This window comes from Gouania willdenowi, chromosome 22, assembly GCF_900634775.1.
Source record: "Gouania willdenowi chromosome 22, fGouWil2.1, whole genome shotgun sequence".
NCBI lineage: Eukaryota > Metazoa > Chordata > Actinopteri > Blenniiformes > Gobiesocidae > Gouania > Gouania willdenowi.
The window spans coordinates 29,924,591-29,936,615 of record NC_041065.1 but is presented as its reverse complement, the minus strand read 5'-3'; positions in this window follow the sequence as shown (position 1 = coordinate 29,936,615).

The following is a 12,025-nucleotide window of genomic DNA, read 5'->3' as shown; positions in this document are numbered from 1 at the left end:
TCAGTGTGTAGTGTTCAGTGTTGTGCTAGTTACTGAAAAAAGTAACTAGTTACCATTACTAGTTACTTCATTCACAAAGTAACTCAGTTACTATTTTGATTACTTACACAAAAAAGTAATGCGTTACTGGAAAAAGTAACTTTTGAGTTACTTAGAATTAAAGAATGTATTATTTATTTTGGGTAATTTGTGTCCATACAGCTTCATATTAGTGCTGTAATAATATAATAATCCACTGTTGATCAACTGCTATAAAACAGCCATAAATGATGTGCATATAAAACACAAAACAGCTTCTCCAAAATTAAAACAGTAATTTTTCAGCCTTAGCACAGTAATGTAATGTAAGCTGTACATATTCCAGGTGCACATTCTGCTGTTGAAAATGCTTATAAAAATAAATGTGGAAAAACTAATTCACAGAATTTTTCTCAGCTACACAATGCTAAACATATTAGGAAAAAAGAAAAAAGAAAAGAAAAAAAAAACATAGGCTAATGAGCTGCTGTTAGCAGTGACTCAGCAGTCGCGACAGGCTGCATATTTACAACAACATACCGTGCAATAGTTTGGCTGACCTGTTCCTGGATAACAGTCACAGTCCGTTAAAATCCAGCCGCAGCGTTAGCTTAGCTTCACTGATGCATCTTTTGGAGACAAAAATAATCAGTGTATTTCCACTCTGAGAAGCTTGTCCTGCTCTCGCATTGACTCACCATGATTGGCGCACGTGATGTAAACACAAACACACTGACAATGCTTCTTCTTCTACTGTTTTATTGTGTTTGGCACGGCATACCGCAAAAATATGTAGCGCCACTGTAAACAGGAAGTACACTGCTGCTAGCAAAGTAACGAACAAACACACCATATTGTAATGATAACGGCGTTATTTCTTTAGAAAAATATTGCGTTACAGTACTAGTTACTGTCAAAAGTGATGTTGGGGCAGTAACGCGTTACCGCCCAACACTGGTAGTGTTGTTACTCAGGCTGCTATTCAGTTAAGCTAATAAAATGAGGCCGAGCTAACGTGGGCTATTTTTCTTTAAAATAGGTACAATTTTAAAGCTTTCTATTATGTCATGCCATAGAAATTAGTCGCAAGGGTTAATTTTGATACCAGTAGATTGTAATAACAGTCGTAATCAAGTGCGTTTTTAGAATAACGGTTTCACAGTTTACCCTGGGAAATATGAAAATATCGTTTGAGTTATTATTGTATTTGTGTGTCCATTAAAAAAGGATGGCATGGTTAGTCTTATTTAGCAGAGGTTCATCATAATGTAAATTAAAACTGTACACGTTTTAAATGTAGATTTGAAGGTTTTGTGTCGATTGTTACATAGAAATCATTCTCTGACCAAATTGTATGTGTTATTAATCCGTGTAAATCCCAAAACTGTGGGAAATGAAGGGTTAAAAAAACTGCTTAAGGTAAGATTGTATTAACATGAGTGTTACTTCAAAAACAAATCAAAATCACTGGACTGATGTGCTTCCTTGTTAAGGAGCAAGTGCTGCTAATGCAACACCACTTTTGCTCAAGTAAAAAAAGACTGTGTGAATAAACGAAATTGAAGTTTTGCATGTCAGCTTTTTTGTTCGATGTTAACTGTACTTGGAACCAGTTTGATAAATTGCGTACATAAATAAAAAATAATAATAATTTGAAACATACCTTCACTTAAATGATTTTTCATCCGTGTTTTCCCAAATTAGAGCGATGCCTTTAAATAGGTGAATTGGTATGTCTTACTGGAAAACAACTTGAAAATAGTCTAAATGATGTGAATAAAAAATAGCAATAAAATAAAATGTAACCACATTCATGATTTGTCTTGTCCATTATTTGCCAGTTTAAACTAATTATTCCTACTTTTTAAAATTGCATTCACTCGTTTTTGCCAATTTTAAGGCAATATTGACACTTTGAACTCTTTCTTTTTTCTTTTTTTTTAACCACTTTTTCTGTCCATTTTTGGTCTCTTTAAATTGCAACTTTTAACCAATGTCTGTGATTTTTAAAATCCTATTTCACCACCTTTTCGGTCACTTTTAATCCATTTTATTTCTGATTAAAACAAGGATTTACATCTTTAGGATGACTATATACTATGGCCCAAATAACTAACTTCCTGGATAACAGTGGATATTATTCAGATGAATAAATAAATGTGGTTATCACAGATTCCTAGAACAATGGACCATCATTTTACTGACTTTATGGATGGACCCTAAAAAGCTCTCCCCTTTATTTCCCCTTACAGATGGCCCTGTTTCCATAGGACTGTTCCTCAATGTTCATGTCTGTTCAACCACCAAGGTTGAGAACCACTGTCATAAGGAACCATCGAGTTAAAGCTGTAAAATACTGGGACTTAGAATAAAAAATAATGAAGGACATACATTTTTATTGGGAGACTGAGGAAATATATTAATATGCAGATACATTTTGACATAAATAATCAAATATTGCTGCATTTGGTCGGTCGTCTGCTCACAAATATGCTCAGTTTATTTGTTATAATATAACACAGAATTGCGTTTAGAGTTGCTGAGATATTTTTGCTAAATATCTGTCATCAATTTGAATTCAAAGCCAAGATTTTTGCACTTTATTTGTATTATTCTGTATGTGGATTGTTTCAAGATGGAAAGATGTGAAACAAATGTGATATTTCTACTTTTGAAGTACGGTGTTGAACTGCTGAAGTCAGCATCCAATAGGAACATTTCAAAATCCAAATAAAAAGACTGAGAGGGTGACTTCATAATTTATTTTTTTTCATCATCTAAAGCACGTTCAATCCCAATCACAAATGCATCTGCGTTGCTTTGCCTTAACGACAAAGTTTTATTTCACTCTTCATGTTCTCCACTTCACTCTTGGCCTGTTGGAGATCGTCTATTTTCTTCTCCAGCTCAGTGCTCGTCATCTTCTTCTTCCATTCTACAGTCATCTGAGACAAAACAGTATCCAAGATGATTTGGACCTCACACAGTGTGATCTCCATCTGTTCCATTCCACTGTCGGCCTGTTGGACAGCTTTCTTTAAACAGAGGATCTCCTTATCTTTCTTCTCCAATTCAATGCTTGTTGTCTTCTCCCATTCAGCTTGCATCTGAGACACATTGTCCTGATGGTGGTGGTTGAGCCTATGCACTTCATGCTCCATGTTCTCCACTCCACCTTCTGCCTGTTGGAGAGCTTTCTTTAAAGAGAGGATCTCCTCATCTTTCTTTTCAAGCTCAGTTCTCGTCTTCTTCTCCCATTCTGCTTCCATCTGACACACCATATCATCACGGACGCTTTTCAACTCACACACTTCGCTCTTCATGTTCTCCACTTCTCTCTTGGCCTGTTGGAGATCGTCCATTAAAGAGAGGATCTCCTCATCTTTCTTATCCAGCTCAGTGCTTGACGTCGTCTTCTTCTTCTTTGTCCTCCTCCTTCTGTTTCTTCTCCTTCCGCTTGTGGCGGCGAGCACCTTCATTTCATTGTTCTCCTTCACCAGAAGCTCAGTTTTTTGTGTTTCTTTCTCCTTTTCCTCAATCAGAGTGAGATGTTGGTTGAGCCTACACACTTCACTCTTCATGTTCTCCACTTCACTCTTGGCCTGTTGGAGATCGTCTATTTTCTTCTCCAGCTCAGTGCTCGTCATCTTCTTCTGCCATTCTACAGTCATCTGAGACACAACAGTATCTAAGATGATTTGGACCTCACACAGTGTGATCTCTATCTGTTCCATTCCACTGTCGGCCTGTTGGACTGCTTCCTTAAAAGTGAGGATCTCCTTATCTTTCTTCCCCAATTCAGTGCTCATCTTCTGCTCCCATTCAGCTTGCATCTGAGACACAGTGTCCTGATGGTGGTGGTTGAGCCTATGCACTTCATGCTCCATGTTCTCCACTCCACTTTCTGCCTGTTGGAGAGCTTTCTTTAAAGAGAGGATCTCCTCATCTTTTCTCACGAGCTCGGTGCTCATCTTCTTCTCCCACGCTCTCATCTGAGACACAGTATCATTCAAGATGCTGTTGAACTCACACTGAATTTCTCTCAGTGAGCTGCTAGACCCGTTGATCCTCTTTTCACTCTGACTGCAGACCCTCTGCCATCCAAGTCCATCTCCAACCACCTCATCCATGATCCTGATCTACTCTCCAAGCTTTCCTCTCTAAGAAGACTTCTATCAGTCCTTCGTGCAGTCAAGCAGAAAATTCAATACACACTCAATGTGTGCTGCTGGGTCCTTTCACAAGAATCTCTCCCTTTCCGTTAAATAAACTCAATGTGCTTTTATAAACACAATGCAGTTTAACTTGTAATGAATGTCTCTGAGAACGATTATCAAAGTCACACTGAGCAGGCTCTGATGTTTTAGAACAGTTAGGACTCAAAGTACCTTTGATGTTTTAGAACACCTATTAGTCAAAGTACCTTTGATGTTTTAGAACACTTATTACGCAAAGTACCTTTGATGTTTTAGAACACTTATTACTCAAAGTACAGAATGTTCCAAATGTTCCACATGAACAGGGGGATAAAAGAAGAGATTAATTAGGACCGTACCATTCTATTTATTCATGTCAAACAGAAAAAGCTTGCGGTATGTGTGTTAATGATAGCGCAACTGACTCAGTATGTCAGTTCTACATTCGTCATGTCTAGTTAAAAGCATGTTTCTTCATGCACGTGTAACGTAGTGTTAGGATGGTTCATGTTTGAGCAGTAATTCATAGTGGTCAGTGTGTAGTGTTCAGTGTTGTGCTAGTTACTGAAAAAAGTAACTAGTTACCATTACTAGTTACTTCATTCACAAAGTAACTCAGTTACTATTTTGATTACTTACACAAAAAAGTAATGCGTTACTGGAAAAAGTAACTTTTGAGTTACTTAGAATTAAAGAATGTATTATTTATTTTGGGTAATTTGTGTCCATACAGCTTCATATTAGTGCTGTAATAATATAATAATCCACTGTTGATCAACTGCTATAAAACAGCCATAAATGATGTGCATATAAAACACAAAACAGCTTCTCCAAAATTAAAACAGTAATTTTTCAGCCTTAGCACAGTAATGTAATGTAAGCTGTACATATTCCAGGTGCACATTCTGCTGTTGAAAATGCTTATAAAAATAAATGTGGAAAAACTAATTCACAGAATTTTTATCAGTTAAACTCATTTAAGTTCAGGGGCCAAATACGAAGCAGTGTGATCTTAAGTGGGCCAGAGATTTTATGTACAATTTCAACACTATTGTGCCATAGTTTGCACTTCTATGTGTTCCAACAGGATCTTCACTTTAAATTCCCTAAATTTTGTGATTAATTTCAATTTAATTAAAGGAAAAAATGTTTTTTCTTACAAAAATCCTTTACTCTTCCTTAAATTATGAGGTTTTTTCCTACAGTTACCCATTCAAAATTACTGCAATCACGAAATATAAGCACCAGGAAAACTGTGAGCCCTGAAAATATTGTCAGTATTCTTCTTCCTCCAAACATGACGAGTTGAGTTTATACCAAAAAGTTCTATTTTGGTTTCATCTGACCACATGACATTCTCCCAATCCTCTGCTGTATCATCCATGTGCTCTCTGGCAAACTTCAGACGGGCCTGGACATGCACTGGCTTAAGCAGGGGGACACGTCTGGCACTGCAGGATTTGAATCCCTGTCGGCGTAGTGTGTTACTGATGGTAACCTTTGTTACTTTGGTCCCAGCTCTCTGCAGGTCATTCACCAGATCCCCCCGTGTGGTTGTGGGATTTTTGCTCACCGTTCTCATGATCATTTTGACCCCACGGGATGAGATCTTGCGTGGAGCCCCAGATTGAGGGAGATTATCAGTGGTCTTGTATGTCTTCCATTTTCTGATAATTGCTCCCACAGTTGATTTTTTCACACCAAGCTGCTTGCCTATTGTAGATTCACTCTTCCCAGTCTGGTGCAGGTCTACAATTCTTTTCCTGGTGTCCTTCGACAGCTCTTTGGTCTTGGCCATAGTGGAGTTTGGAGTCTGACTGTTTGAGGTTGTGGACAGGTGTCTTTTATACAGATAACCAGTTCAAACAGGTGCCATTAATACAGGTAACGAGTGGAGGACAGAAGAGCTTCTTAAAGAAGAAGTTACAGGTCTGTGAGAGCCAGAGATCTTTCTTGTTTGAAGTGACCAAATACTTATTTTCCACCATAATTTACAAATAAATTCTTTAAAATTCCTACAATGTGAATTCCTTGATTTTTTTTTCACATTCTGTCTCTCACAGTTGAAGTGTACCTATGATGAAAATTACAGACCTCTGTCATCATTTTAAGTGGGAGAACTTGCACAATTGGTGGCTGACTAAATACTTTTTTGCCCCACTGTATGTTTAAATGGTAGGAGTGTGAAAAATTTGATTTCATGATATATCGCGATTTTTTGGGTGCCGATTTTAAATCATTATCAGTAAATTGCATTCACTCGTTTTTGCCAATTTTAAGGCAATATTGACACTTTGAACTCTTTCTTTTTTCTTTTTTTTTCAACCACTTTTTCTGTCCATTTTTGGTCTCTTTAAATTGCAACTTTTAACCAATGTCTGTGATTTTTAAAATCCTATTTCACCACCTTTTCGGTCACTTTTAATCCATTTTATTTCTGATTAAAACAAGGATTTACATCTTTAGGATGACTATATACTATGGCCCAAATAACTAACTTCCTGGATAACAGTGGATATTATTCAGATGAATAAATAAATGTGGTTATCACAGATTCCTAGAACAATGGACCATCATTTTACTGACTTTATGGATGGACCCTAAAAAGCTCTCCCCTTTATTTCCCCTTACAGATGGCCCTGTTTCCATAGGACTGTTCCTCAATGTTCATGTCTGTTCAACCACCAAGGTTGAGAACCACTGTCATAAGGAACCATCGAGTTAAAGCTGTAAAATACTGGGACTTAGAATAAAAAATAATGAAGGACAAACATTTTTATTGGGAGACTGAGGAAATATATTAATATGCAGATACATTTTGACATAAATAATCAAATATTGCTGCATTTGGTCGGTCGTCTGCTCACAAATATGCTCAGTTTACTTGTTATAATATAACACAGAATTGCGTTTAGAGTTGCTGAGATATTTTTGCTAAATATCTGTCATCAATTTGAATTCAAAGCCAAGATTTTTGCACTTTATTTGTATTATTCTGTATGTGGATTGTTTCAAGATGGAAAGATGTGAAACAAATGTGATATTTCTACTTTTGAAGTACGGTGTTGAACTGCTGAAGTCAGCATCCAATAGGAACATTTCAAAATCCAAATAAAAAGACTGAGAGGGTGACTTCATAATTTATTTTTTTTCATCATCTAAAGCACGTTCAATCCCAATCACAAATGCATCTGCGTTGCTTTGCCTTAACGACAAAGTTTTATTTCACTCTTCATGTTCTCCACTTCACTCTTGGCCTGTTGGAGATCGTCTATTTTCTTCTCCAGCTCAGTGCTCGTCATCTTCTTCTTCCATTCTACAGTCATCTGAGACACAACAGTATCCAAGATGATTTGGACCTCACACAGTGTGATCTCCATCTGTTCCATTCCACTGTCGGCCTGTTGGACAGCTTTCTTTAAACAGAGGATCTCCTTATCTTTCTTCTCCAATTCAATGCTTGTTGTCTTCTCCCATTCAGCTTGCATCTGAGACACAGTGTCCTGATGGTGGTGGTTGAGCCTATGCACTTCATGCTCCATGTTCTCCACTCCACCTTCTGCCTGTTGGAGAGCTTTCTTTAAAGAGAGGATCTCCTCATCTTTCTTTTCAAGCTCAGTTCTCGTCTTCTTCTCCCATTCTGCTTCCATCTGACACACCATATCATCACGGACGCTTTTCAACTCACACACTTCGCTCTTCATGTTCTCCACTTCTCTCTTGGCCTGTTGGAGATCGTCCATTAAAGAGAGGATCTCCTCATCTTTCTTATCCAGCTCAGTGCTTGACGTCGTCTTCTTCTTCTTTGTCCTCCTCCTTCTGTTTCTTCTCCTTCCGCTTGTGACGGCGAGCACCTTCATTTCATTGTTCTCCTTCACCAGAAGCTCAGTTTTTTGTGTTTCTTTCTCCTTTTCCTCAATCAGAGTGAGATGTTGGTTGAGCCTACACACTTCACTCTTCATGTTCTCCACTTCACTCTTGGCCTGCTGGAGATCGTCTATTTTCTTCTCCAGCTCAGTGCTCGTCATCTTCTTCTGCCATTCTACACTCATCTGAGATACAACAGTATCCAAGATGATTTGGACCTCACACAGTGTGATCTCTATCTGTTCCATTCCACTGTCAGCCTGTTGGACAGCTTCCTTAAAAGTGAGGATCTCCTTATCTTTCTTCCCCAATTCAGTGCTCATCTTCTGCTCCCATTCAGCTTGCATCTGAGACACAGTGTCCTGATGGTGGTGGTTGAGCCTATGCACTTCATGCTCCATGTTCTCCACTCCACTTTCTGCCTGTTTGAGAGCTTTCTTTAAAGAGCGGATTTCCTCATCTTTTCTCACGAGCTCGGTGCTCATCTTCTTCTCCCACGCTCTCATCTGAGACACAGTATCATTCAAGATGCTGTTGAACTCACATTGAATTTCTCTCAGTGAGCTGCTAGACCCGTTGTTCCTCTTTTCACTCTGACTGCAGACCCTCTGCCATCCAAGTCCATCTCCAACCACCTCATCCATGATCCTGATCTACTCTCCAAGAAGCCTTCTATCAGTCCTTCGTGCAGTCAAGCAGAAAATTCAACACACACTCAATGTGTGCTGCTGGGTCCTTTCACAAGAATCTCTCCCTTTCCGTTAAATAAACTCAATGTGCTTTTATAAACTCAATGCAGTTTAACTTGTAATGAATGTCTCTGAGAACGATTATCAAAGTCACACTGAGCAGGCTCTGATGTTTTAGAACAGTTAGGACTCAAAGTACCTTTGATGTTTTAGAACACCTATTAGTCAAAGTACCTTTGATGTTTTAGAACACTTATTACGCAAAGTACCTTTGATGTTTTAGAACACTTATTACTCAAAGTACAGAATGTTCCAAATGTTCCACATGAACAGGGGGATAAAAGAAGAGATTAATTAGGACCGTACCATTCTATTTATTCATGTCAAACAGAAAAAGCTTGCGGTATGTGTGTTAATGATAGCACAACTGACTCAGTATGTCAGTTCTACATTCGTCATGTCTAGTTAAAAGCATGTTTCTTTATGCACGTGTAACGTAGTGTTAGGATGGTTCATGTTTGAGCAGTAATTCATAGTGGTCAGTGTGTAGTGTTCAGTGTTGTGCTAGTTACTGAAAAAAGTAACTAGTTACCATTACTAGTTACTTCATTCACAAAGTAACTCAGTTACTATTTTGATTACTTACACAAAAAAGTAATGCGTTACTGGAAAAAGTAACTTTTGAGTTACTTAGAATTAAAGAATGTATTATTTATTTTGGGTAATTTGTGTCCATACAGCTTCATATTAGTGCTGTAATAATATAATAATCCACTGTTGATCAACTGCTATAAAACAGCCATAAATGATGTGCATATAAAACACAAAACAGCTTCTCCAAAATTAAAACAGTAATTTTTCAGCCTTAGCACAGTAATGTAATGTAAGCTGTGCATATTCCAGGTGCACATTCTGCTGTTGAAAATGCTTATAAAAATAAATGTGGAAAAACTAATTCACAGAATTTTTCTCAGCTACACAATGCTAAACATATTAGGAAAAAAGAAAAAAGAAAAGAAAAAAAAAACATAGGCTAATGAGCTGCTGTTAGCAGTGACTCAGCAGTCGCGACAGGCTGCATATTTACAACAACATACCGTGCAATAGTTTGGCTGACCTGTTCCTGGATAACAGTCACAGTCCGTTAAAATCCAGCCGCAGCGTTAGCTTAGCTTCACTGATGCATCTTTTGGAGACAAAAATAATCAGTGTATTTCCACTCTGAGAAGCTTGTCCTGCTCTCGCATTGACTCACCATGATTGGTGCACGTGATGTAAACACAAACACACTGACAATGCTTCTTCTTCTACTGTTTTATTGTGTTTGGCACGGCATACCGCAAAAATATGTAGCGCCACTGTAAACAGGAAGTACACTGCTGCTAGCAAAGTAACGAACAAACACACCATATTGTAATGATAACGGCGTTATTTCTTTAGAAAAATATTGCGTTACAGTACTAGTTACTGTCAAAAGTGATGTTGGGGCAGTAACGCGTTACCGCCCAACACTGGTAGTGTTGTTACTCAGGCTGCTATTCAGTTAAGCTAATAAAATGAGGCCGAGCTAACGTTGGCTATTTTTCTTTAAAATAGGTACAATTTTAAAGCTTTCTATTATGTCATGCCATAGAAATTAGTCGCAAGGGTTAATTTTGATACCAGTAGATTGTAATAACAGTCGTAATCAAGTGCGTTTTTAGAATAACGGTTTCACAGTTTACCCTGGGAAATATGAAAATATCGTTTGAGTTATTATTTTATTTGTGTGTCCATTAAAAAAGGATGGCATGGTTAGTCTTATTTAGCAGAGGTTCATCATAATGTAAATTAAAACTGTACACGTTTTAAATGTAGATTTGAAGGTTTTGTGTCGATTGTTACATAGAAATCATTCTCTGACCAAATTGTATGTGTTATTAATCCGTGTAAATCCCAAAACTGTGGGAAATGAAGGGTTAAAAAAACTGCTTAAGGTAAGATTGTATTAACATGAGTGTTACTTCAAAAACAAATCAAAATCACTGGACTGATGTGCTTCCTTGTTAAGGAGCAAGTGCTGCTAATGCAACACCACTTTTGCTCAAGTAAAAAAAGACTGTGTGAATAAACGAAATTGAAGTTTTGCATGTCAGCTTTTTTGTTCGATGTTAACTGTACTTGGAACCAGTTTGATAAATTGCATACATAAATAAAAAATAATAATAATTTGAAACACACCTTCACTTAAATGATTTTTCATCCGTGTTTTCCCAAATTAGAGCGATGCCTTTAAATAGGTGAATTGGTATGTCTTACTGGAAAACAACTTGAAAATAGTCTAAATGATGTGAATAAAAAATAGCAATAAAATAAAATGTAACCACATTCATGATTTGTCTTGTCCATTATTTGCCAGTTTAAACTAATTATTCCTACTTTTTAAAATTGCATTCACTCGTTTTTGCCAATTTTAAGGCAATATTGACACTTTGAACTCTTTATTTTTTCTTTTTTTTTCAACCACTTTTTCTGTCCATTTTTGGTCTCTTTAAATTGCAACTTTTAACCAATGTCTGTGATTTTTAAAATCCTATTTCACCACCTTTTCGGTCACTTTTAATCCATTTTATTTCTGATTAAAACAAGGATTTACATCTTTAGGATGACTATATACTATGGCCCAAATAACTAACTTCCTGGATAACAGTGGATAATATTCAGATGAATAAATAAATGTGGTTATCACAGATTCCTAGAACAATGGACCATCATTTTACTGACTTTATGGATGGACCCTAAAAAGCTCTCCCCTTTATTTCCCCTTACAGATGGCCCTGTTTCCATAGGACTGTTCCTCAATGTTCATGTCTGTTCAACCACCAAGGTTGAGAACCACTGTCATAAGGAACCATCGAGTTAAAGCTGTAAAATACTGGGACTTAGAATAAAAAATAATGAAGGACATACATTTTTATTGGGAGACTGAGGAAATATATTAATATGCAGATACATTTTGACATAAATAATCAAATATTGCTGCATTTGGTCGGTCGTCTGCTCACAAATATGCTCAGTTTATTTGTTATAATATAACACAGAATTGCGTTTAGAGTTGCTGAGATATTTTTGCTAAATATCTGTCATCAATTTGAATTCAAAGCCAAGATTTTTGCACTTATTTGTATTATTCTGTATGTGGATTGTTTCAAGATGGAAAGATGTGAAACAAATGTGATATTTCTACTTTTGAAGTACGGTGTTGAACTGCTGAAG